Raw genomic sequence first — 10,860 nt, 5'->3', positions numbered from 1 at the left:
GGAGACAGGGAATATAAACTGAGCTATAAGGAGGCGTCAGGGATATTCACTTCTCAATACCAGATATCCGCTTGGCTTTAATATGGAATCTGATGTCAATCTTTTGTATTTAATGGCTATTTATTTTGACAAGTCTTGGTCTCCTCCTGGGTTCCCTAAAAGAACTATATATATACATCTTTTATTGTATAGCTCAAAAATCATAATGTTATTATCATATATATTTTTCTAATGTTAGTTAATTCATTTTTTCTCCCACATGTACAATGTTTGTGTATTTTTTGGCAATTATCTGTAGAGGCAGGGTTAAGTACACACATTTTACAATTTTTGGGTGATTGATTGTCCTTTAAAGGTGTATCCAGTGCTTGCAATTAACAGCAGTGAACAGTGTGGAGGCCCCACACGAAACATGTTTGCCGTGTCCTTGCATATACTGGAAACACCAATATTGAATTTGTGAGGTTTATCTCACAGCCCTGTTTTTTATCTACGTTCTACTACCAATAAAAGACTTTTCTATTTTTACTACAAGAGTCACTGTGCTTTTCCTGGGAGGAGTTGCGATAGATAGACACCGGATTCCTGTTTGTATGTTGTTTGGCGTCCTAACGACGACGCTGTCTTACGACACCCTCACTTGGAAGCAGGCTGATGACGTGTGCACTCGCTGAAGACACGCTGCCGGAGAAGACGTGGAAGTGGTGAGCGCTGGGGATCTGATGTGTCTGCTGTGGTTTGCTCGTTGATCCGTTGCTGCCCTCACTCACGTAAGGCTGAATGTAAGCGTTATATTGTGCGGTGCTGAAGATTCTAATTGCCTGTTGTGCCGAGATTTACTCTTTTGACTCTGTTGCTTTACAGACTTTTGGTAGCAGCAATATCATACACACATTGCTATCATGTTGGAGGCTGCTAACAGCTTTGTTTTACGGGACTTGGAAGCTACTTTACATACATATGAGGAAGGGGTCGATGATATATTCGATGACAATACTAATACTCTAGATGACCTCTTTTTTCATATAGATGAGTATAAGACGCAAGGACATTAAAACTTGATCTTGATATAAAAAACTTTTTTTACTTTACAAAGAACAAGTCAAGGATTCTAAGAGGATTGAGGATCAGAAAATTCCCTTCTTTTGCTGTAACGGACTCTGATTTTAGTAACAAGTGGAATCATGTTTGGATGTTTGTTCTTTTGCTCTCATAGATCTTTTGTGGAATATATAAAACACTTAGGCTTGAGCCTTGTTGCACAGATTAAATTGGTACAGCATGATCTACTTAAATTTCATCTGATATTTAATTTTGTCCCTATGACAATAGGTTTGAAGCTAACATTGGCCAAATTCACCAAAGATTTGTGAATTTAAAAACAAGAAACTATCTAGAGGACAAAAGGGATTATGATTCTGAGAAAGTATAATAGGTGGAATATCTCTAGACAGGAGTCTAGACATCATAGTCGTAAGTTCAGAAATTCAATCATAGGCAAAGATGTTGGCTAAAGAAAGCAAAAAAGTACACTTTGCTGAAACCGACTATGAGGTAGAAACCTCTGATCCGGACTCTGGCGATGATGTGTATTGCCTAGTGTCAGTTCGGCACTGGACAATCCAACTAATCACATTAATGAGTCAAAAAACGAATTACGCCAGGGGACCAAACAAAAAAGAAAAAACACGAAGGGGCAGGAGGGGTGGTAAAAATTGCAAACAATCAAGGCAGATATCAAACGAGGACACAGGACCAGAATATACCTCTAAGAAATGTTGTAAAACCTCTCTAAGGTCCCTCTTACACATACTGATAGGGAGTCCTTAGCCTAGGCCTTAGGGTTTTCACCTACATCACATTTTAACCTTTTTGGTACCATACATACGTTAATTTATTTGTACGCAAACTTACGCTGAAAAAACATTTTTCAGGAACAGCGATGGCTCTGAACAGGATGTTGTAGCTGGTGTTAGCAATGAACAAGATATGAACAAAGAAACACTATGTTTGATGAACAGTGTCTAATTCTGGAAATGACCACAATCTTAAATGAGGATATTGGTGCAGCCTGATGTTGTCGCTAGGGCCACCTTCAGTTTCTGGTCTGAAAAAAGTCATTTCTACCCTGTACAAGTAGGAGCAAAAATATAGAAGTCTTTCAGCGTACAGGTGGAGAAAAAAACTTGTCCATTATCAGAGGAGGTACACTCCCAAAAACCAGAATGAAGGATCGCTTTAGAAACAACCTCACAACTGCACAACGAGATCCCTTATTGCTTTAGGTAAGAACACTGCCTTAGTCATAAAGAATCTGACAAGGGGGGCAATGTTGGTGGTTATGGATAGGGAGTATTATATAAGTGAATCGTATCGTCAACTAAACGATACGGAGGTTTACAAAAAACTTACTTTTAATCCCAGCCACCGCTTACATGCCCCTAGTTGAAGACATATTGACTCTAGGCACACATAAGGGTGTTATATCCGGCCTCACTTTTAAACCATTGTTACCAAGAAAACCATTAACTCCGGTTTTCTATTTCCTTCCAAAGCTCCACAAGGATGCAAAAAATCCCCCCGGTCGTCCCATCATTTCGGGGGTTGATTCACTTTTTGAGCCCTTATCTGAAGTGGTTGATTCTTTTCTCCAGCCCATAGTGGGTTAACCTATGAGTTACATTAGGGATGCGCACCCAGGTTTTAAGAACAGTACAGAATATCACATGGGAAGAGACATACAGATTCGTGACTATAGATTTTGTTTCTCTTTACACCTCCATTCCACACCAGCGGGGGCTCGATGCAGTGTCCTTAGTTTGGGACAGATTACTCTAATTATTCGGGTGGAGGTCATACAGTTTCTTATTGTTGGCCATCAAATTTTTATTAACTCACAATTTTTTCTTGTTTGAGGGATGTTGCTATCTCCAGAGGCGTGGAACGCAATGGGGGCAAAGTTTTGCCCCCTCCTATGCCAATCTCTATATGGGATGGGGGGAGCTGTTCCACGTCTATGGAGATGGCAACCCTCACAAGAATAATATCATATATTTGGGACGCTACATCGATGACCTGTTGCTGGTGTGGGAATGGGGATAGGAGTAGTTGTAGAGGATTTTATTAAGTACATCATACCAATGAGGCCAAATCTTTAATTTCTCTTTTGAACAACATCCACTACACACTAAATTTTTGGACATTGAGCTCTCCGCTCAAATATCTACAAAGACTGTGGATACTAACTTATCGTAAACCAACTAGTGGGAACACTATCCTCAATTTTCAATCCGTGCCATCCAAAACACGTTCTAAAAGCCATACCTAAAAGTCAGTACATTAGAACACGCAGAATTTGGGTTCTAATGATACTATTTTTAATGAACAAATTGACATTTTGGAGGGAGGCTTTTAGAGCGTGGGTATCCACTAACTTTGTTAAAATCCACAAGAGAACAAATCAGAAAAATCCCACGTAGTCAGCTATTGACATATAAGAGATTGATAGAACTCCACCGACTAGGGAAGTTTGCAGAGATAAACTTATCTTTAAGCACTCCTTATAGTTTGGAGTTCAACAAAATTGTGCAATCTGATCAGAGAAAAGTCTACCTATTCTTGCTACTGATCCTTCTCTGGAAAGGTAGCTAATAGTGGCTGCAAATTCGTAGCTAGGAAAGCTATCACTATGGCAACATAGTAGCTCCTTCACAATTGCCCACACAGAGAACATGTACCTGGTTACCTCAGAGAATGGGCTTTTTTAGATGCAAAGCAAAAACATGCAAAACCTGCAACTATGTGGTGGAGGGTGATTGCTTTCATTCCTCAGTTACAATAAGTCATTATCGAATTAGACACAAATTGAAACTGTAAATCTATTTTGTAGTTTATCTTTTGACCTGTAGGGGGTGTCAGATCCAATACGTTGGAAAAACCCAGCGGTATGCTCAGGGACAGAGCACTTGAACACATCAGGGATATTGATAACCCTGATGTCTTCACGCCGGTTGCTAGCATTTTAAAAAATATGCATGATGCTGACTCATCCCTAGTATCAATTCAGGCCATTGACTACATTCCAAAACATTCTAGAGGGGGGAGACAGGGAAGATTATCTGAGCTATAAGGAGGCTCAGTGGATATTCACTCTCAATACCAGATATCCGCTTGACATTAATATGGAATCTGATGTCGATCTTTTTATTTAATGTCTTGATTTGACAAGTCTTGGTCTCTCCTGGTTCCCTAAAAGAACTATATATAATACATCTTTATTGTATACTCAAAAATCATAATGTTATTATCATATATATTTTTCTAATGTTAGTTACTTCATTTTTTCTCCCACATGTACAATGTTTGTGTATTTTTTGGCATTATCTGTATAGGCAGGGTTAAGTACACACATGTTTACAATTTTTGGTGATTGATTGTCCTTTAAAAGGTGTATCAGTGCTTGCAATTAACAGCAGTGAACAAGTGTGGAGGCCCCACACGAACATGTTTGCCGTGGCTTGCAATACTGGAACACCAATATTGAATTTGTGAGTTGTATCTCACATCCCTGTTTTTATCTACGTTCTACTACCAATAAAGACTTTTCTATTTTTACTACAAGAGTCACTGTGCTTTTCCTGGGGAGGAGTTGCGATAGACTCACCGGATTCCTGTTTGTATGTTGTTTGCGTCCTAACGACGACGCTGTCTTACGACACCCTCACTTGGAAGCAGGCTGATGACGTGTGCACTCGCTGAAGACACGCTGCCGGAGAAGACGTGGAAGTGGTGAGCGCTGGGGATCTGATGTGTCTGCTGTAACTTACATAGGCACAGGATTTGCGCCACATGAGATCCTGACCAGCTTCTGAATGAGGGAGCGTGCGGCGATGACATCACTGCCGCACGCAGACAGGAGCCGACACCCCCCTAGGCAATGAGCCGCAGGCGCTGCGTCCCTGAGCAACAGCTAGAGCAGCACGACAAGGATGGACCAATGCTTTCATGTTGTTTACACCAAATCTGACCCTACCATCTGAATGTCGCAGCTGAAATCGAGACTCATCAGGATTAGGCAACGTTTTCCAATCTTCTATTGTCCAATTTTGGTTAGCCTGTGCGAGATTGTAGGGCCTCAGTTTCCTGTTCTTAGTTTACAGGAGTGGCACCCGGTGTGGTCTTCTGCTGCTGTAGCCCCATCTGCTTCAAGGTTGGACGTGTTGTGTGCGTCCAGGGTGGGATAGTATTCTGCATATCTTGGTTGTAACAGAGGGGGTTATTTGAGTACTGTTGCCTTTCTATCATCTTGAACCAGTCCTGATCAGTTTTCCTCTGATCTCTGACATCAATAAGGCATTTTCGTCCACACAACTGCCGCTCACATCAATATTTTCTCTTTTTAGGACCATTCTCTGTAAACCCTAGAGATGTTGTGCGTGAAAATCCCATAGATTCAGCATTTTTTGAAATACTCAGACTAGTCAGTCTGGCACCAACAACCATGCCACATTCAAAGTCACTTAAATCCCCTTTCTTCCCCATTCTGATGCTCAGGTTGAATTTCAGAGAGTCGTCTTCGCCACATCTAGATGCCTAAATGCATTGAGTTGTTGCCATGTGATTGGCTGATTAGCAATTTGTGTTACCAAGTAATTGAATAGGTGTACCTAATAAAGTGGCCGGTGAGTTTATAAATATATATATATTTCTAGCAGTCTATGATAGAAATCTCTCTACTTGTAAAATAAGCCTTTATATGGAATTAATGAAACCCAAAATCTTTATTTCATGATTCAGATAGAGCCTGCAATTTTAAACAACTTTCAAATTAACTTCTATTATAATTTTCCTTTGTTTCTATCTGTATATTTTGTTGAAAAGCAGGAACTTAAGCTCAGCAGTGTGCATGGGGCTTAAGTACTATATGGTAGCAGTTTTGCAAGAATGTATCCATTTGCAAGAGCACTTGATAGCACACTATTTCCTGCCATGTTGTGCTCCAGATATCTACCTAGGTATCTCTTCAACACACAATATCATGGTAACAAAGCAAATTTGATAATAAAAGTAAATTGGAAATGGTATACTCTGTTTGAATCACAAAAGAGAATTTTTGGGTTGTATATTCCTTTAAGTTTAATGTGCATTCAAAAAAAGTATAAGAAAATGTCATCAGCATAACCGATCACAAAATACACATAGCTTCCCAAAAAGTGACGAGTTTTCTTGAGTTTCCTATTCATTATTAGGCAATATAACTCAACACACAGGAGATGCATATATAAGCCTAACAATGCATTTGCTTTTACAGCACAACACAATAAACACTATTTTTTCCCATGCACCGTAAATAGATCACATTATTTATGTGAGCAAAACCCGTAGAAAATTCATCATTTCAGAGTGAATACGGACAGGAGAAAATAAACTTATTTATCTACAATTGTAAAACATTTTATTTCCTTTTTGGTACACAAAATGCGTAGGCAAGGGAAAATTGTGATAACCATTTTATGAGATTAGAAGGACGTTTCTGCTAAATCAATAACTTTTAACAGCTCTATCTCAGTACTGCAGAAAGTGCTATACATTTTTTTTTCTCCCTAATACTTAATAAGTAGGAAACAGAACTGATAAATCTGGACACAGCGATATGTTGAAATGACTTGAAACAGATGGGCAAATGTATGCAGAACCAATTTTACTAATAAAACATTCTGTTACAAACAGACATAAGCATAAAATTATACAATATTTGCAATCATCATTTGTATTTCAACCCATATTGTTTGACGGCAATAGAAATACTGTACACTGTGTGATTATGCAGTAATGTTTTTTTTTTCACTGTATCTTTTCTGTATACACAAAACAAAAAACTATACAAATCCATTTCCTTGATTTATGCATGAGTGACAATGTCATATCAAAATTATTAACATTAAAATATGTAAAAAGCATACTTTTATCTAAGTGGTTCTGCAATTCTGTTTTGCTTTGTTCTTTAAATGTCTGCTGGTGAAGTGGATCAGATAGTTGCTTATTAATACGGGCAATTTCTGATCATCTCAAAATCCCATGTTGCAGGTACTAGCGCTATCAAAGCCAAATTACTCCTTCATGCTTTCACCAAAACTTTTGGTGTGTTTTTTTTTTTCTTTTAGGAAGAAGATTTTGGGGCATATTTATCAAGCTTCGTATGGAGCTTAATGCCCTGTGTTTCTGGCGAGCCTAAAGACCGCTGTTCCATAACCTGTCTGCCTGCTCTGAGGCAACGGACAGACATCGCCAAAAATTCACACCGATCCTATACGATCGGGTTCATTGACACCCCCCTGCAGCAGCCGATTGGATTCACAAGATTCACAAGAACTGCTGTGCAATGATAAATGCCGACAGGATATGCTGTCAGCATTTATCGATGTATGGCGGACATGATCCGCAATATCGGATCATGTCCGCTCGCACTTTCTTAAATAGGCCCCTTTGTGTTAAAGGGACATAAAACCCAAATTTTTTTTCTATCATGATTTAGATAGAACATAGCATTTAAACAACTTTCTAATTTACTTCTATTATACTACTTTCTTTGTTTTCTTGTTATCCTTATTTGAAAAGCAGAAATGTTAAGCTCAAGAGTGTGCACGTGTCTGCAGCACTATATAGCAGCAGTTTTGCAACAATGTTATACATTAGCAGGAGCACTAGATGGGCAGTGCTATTTCCTGTCATGTAGTGCTTCATACCTCCCTATGTATCCCTTCAACAAGGAATAACATGAGAATGAGATACAATTTGATAATAGAAGTAAATTGGAAACTTTTTAAAAATTGTATTCTCTATCTGAATCATGAAAGAAAAAAATTGGGTTTAATGTCCCTTTAAGGATATTAATTTCCCATAGAAGACAGTAAATGAGAATCAACATGTTTTTTATTATTCTAATCTTATAGCCGATATAAGTTCACTCTGTACTGAACGTGTTTTACTTAATAATATTGCGACCTGCCCTGTAAAAAAAAACACTTTCTATATTAATAACAAGTTAGTTACAAGATTATAAGTGAAACATGTTTAGTACAGTGTGAATTTATATCGTCTATAAAATAGAACATTTAAAAAACTGTTAATTTAAAAAAAAAAAAAAAAAAAAATGTTTACACAGTGAAAAGTTAAAAAAATTAACTTTAGTTACACAAAAAAGCCACAACTACTAATCATGTCAAACACCCATGTTGCAGGTACTAGTGCTATCAAAGCCTAATTGCTCCTTTATGCTTTCAAGATTTATACAATGAATATGAGTAAATAACTATGGATTTGTTCATTCTAAATCTTTGTATTATAGACATTTTTTATTGTCAGGATGGTATCAATACAACATGTATATGCAAAACAACAAAACTATACATGTCAGATGTTTCGGATACTGTTTTTATCTTATATAAAGCAATTTAATAGAGTTGTTTTAAAGGATATTAAACAGTGCTTTGATAGTATAAACAAATATGTTAAAATAAACACAAAAAGAAACATTGGCCCCTATTTATTAAAGGTCTTGCGGACCTGATCCGACAGTGCGGATCAGGTCCGTAAGACCTCGCTAAATGCGGAGAGCAATACGCTCTCCGCATTTAACATTGCACCAGCAGCTCACAAGAGCTGCTGGTGCAACGCCGCCCCCTGCTGACTCGCGGACCGCCAGCAGGGAGGTGTCAATCAACCCGATCGTACTTGAATCGCCGGATGTGTAAAAAACAAAATGTATGCTTACCAGATAAATTTCTTTCTTTCCTGGCATGGAGAGTCCACGACTTCATTCATTACTGTTGGGAATATCAACAACTGGCCACCAGAAGGAGGCAACAACACCCCAGCCAAAGGCTATACATATCTCTCCCACTTCCCCTATCCTTCTAGCAATTCGGCTGAGGGAACAAGGAAAAAAAGGAGAAACATTAGGGTATAGAGGTATCAGAAGAAAAGAAAAGGGAAGCCGCCCAAAAAAGGCAAAGGGCGGGATTGAGGACTCTCCCTGCCAGGAAAGAATTTTTTTTTATCTGGTAAGCATTTCCAAAGGCAGGGAGAGTCCACAACTTAATTCATTACTTTTGGGAACCAATACCCAAGCTCTAGAGGACACTGAATGAATAAAAAATGGGAGGGCAAAATAAGAATGCGGACCCTAATCTGAGGGCACCACAGCCTGTAATACCTTTCTCCCAAAAGCTGCTTCAGCTGAAGCAAAACCATCAAATTTATAGAACTTTAAAAAAGTATGCAGGGAGGTCCAGGTAGCCGCCTGATCTATGGAAACTTGGTTCTTAAAAGCCCAGGAGGAAAGTCAAACGGATGATACTGCTCAGCCAAAAAGATAAGGAAATTGCCGTGGCCTTCTGGCCCTTGCGTCTACCAGCATATAAAACAAACAAAGAAGAGGATTGTCTGAAATCCTTAGTTGCCTGGAGATAACATTTTAAAGCATGCACAACATCTAGATTGTGGAGCAAACATTCCTTCAAGGAAGAAGGATTAGGACAAAAGGAAAGAACAACAATCTCCTGATTGATGTTGCGATCCGAGACCACCTTAGTGTCACAATCTGTAGATATACCAGTCTGAAAAGCAGACCCTCAGTGCAGTGGTAGGATATGAACACACCTGGCCTCTGAGCTGTGGGTCAGGTTACAGGATGGTGAATGGAAATGTTGCAGCTCAGATCAGTAGACTGGAAACAATGCAGAATGTATGTAACTTGCTGAAATATATAACTGAAAACATGTTAGAAACAGAACAAGGCTGGAGAAAACATTATAGGTGTTGACAATGATTCATCGTAGAGGAGTTGCAAACAGAAAGTTCAAGGATGCAGTAGACTAGACTGGTTTTGGAACTAGACTGGTTTTGGGACTGGAATATAGTATAAGAGCTGCAAAGTGAATTTCAAGCACAGATTGTTTCTTGAATGCAGTCTAGATACTGAGACTGTGAGTAGTACAGTTCAAACTGAAGTTGTCAGTAATATATAATACAACAGATTATAGGGAGTTGAGAAAAGTTGAAAATGACATAGATATCCACTTTATGCAGAGTGATACAAATACCTTATGCAGCAGTGTGATATGTTGCAGAGCTGATATATATCCACTTGTATAGCTTGTGCACAAACATAGGAAGCAGTTGCAAAGAAGTTAGAACAGGAATCAGGTACTTACAAAACTTGTAAACAAAATGAAAACCAGATGATTGACCCAGGGCAGGTTACAAATAAAAATGCAGACAAAGGCTGTAGAAATCCAAATATCAGAGATAGGAATTTGGCAGTTGCACAGACTGTGATAACCTATGCTAATGCAAGGAATATCCCTCTGAACAAGCCCTATAAAGGACCCAGGTGAAACCAATTAGACAGACAGGAATCTCAGCAGTGAATGAAACTCCCACAGAAAGGTGATTGACAGATGCAGAAATCTAATGGAACATGAACAAAGTTGTCTCTTATCCCCTTAAGGACCAGCGACGTACCCTGTATGTCACTGGCCTTTTTTTGGGACTTGATTGTTTTATAGCACGGGCTTGCCACCAGCGTTGAGACTGCTCTATTCCACAAAGCCTGCTGATGGGAGGGCATTAATAGCGTGTTCTTTCTAGACTTGTGCTAGTATGTCCTGAAAAAACCCTTAACGACCAGTGACATACAGGGTACATTGTGGTCATTAAGGGGTTAAAAGCACAAAGCATCCAAAATATGTCTTTGCAAAAAGGAGCTTCTAAAAGGGACAGCAACAGTACTGGTGAACCAGGCAAGTCATGACACTTAGGTAGAAATGCTTGCTAGTTACATAAAACTGCCTTATCTGC

The sequence above is a fragment of the Bombina bombina genome, chromosome 5 (genome assembly GCF_027579735.1).
Source record: "Bombina bombina isolate aBomBom1 chromosome 5, aBomBom1.pri, whole genome shotgun sequence".
NCBI lineage: Eukaryota > Metazoa > Chordata > Amphibia > Anura > Bombinatoridae > Bombina > Bombina bombina.
The sequence above is the reverse complement of the archived record's forward strand: the minus strand, read 5'-3'. Positions refer to the sequence as shown.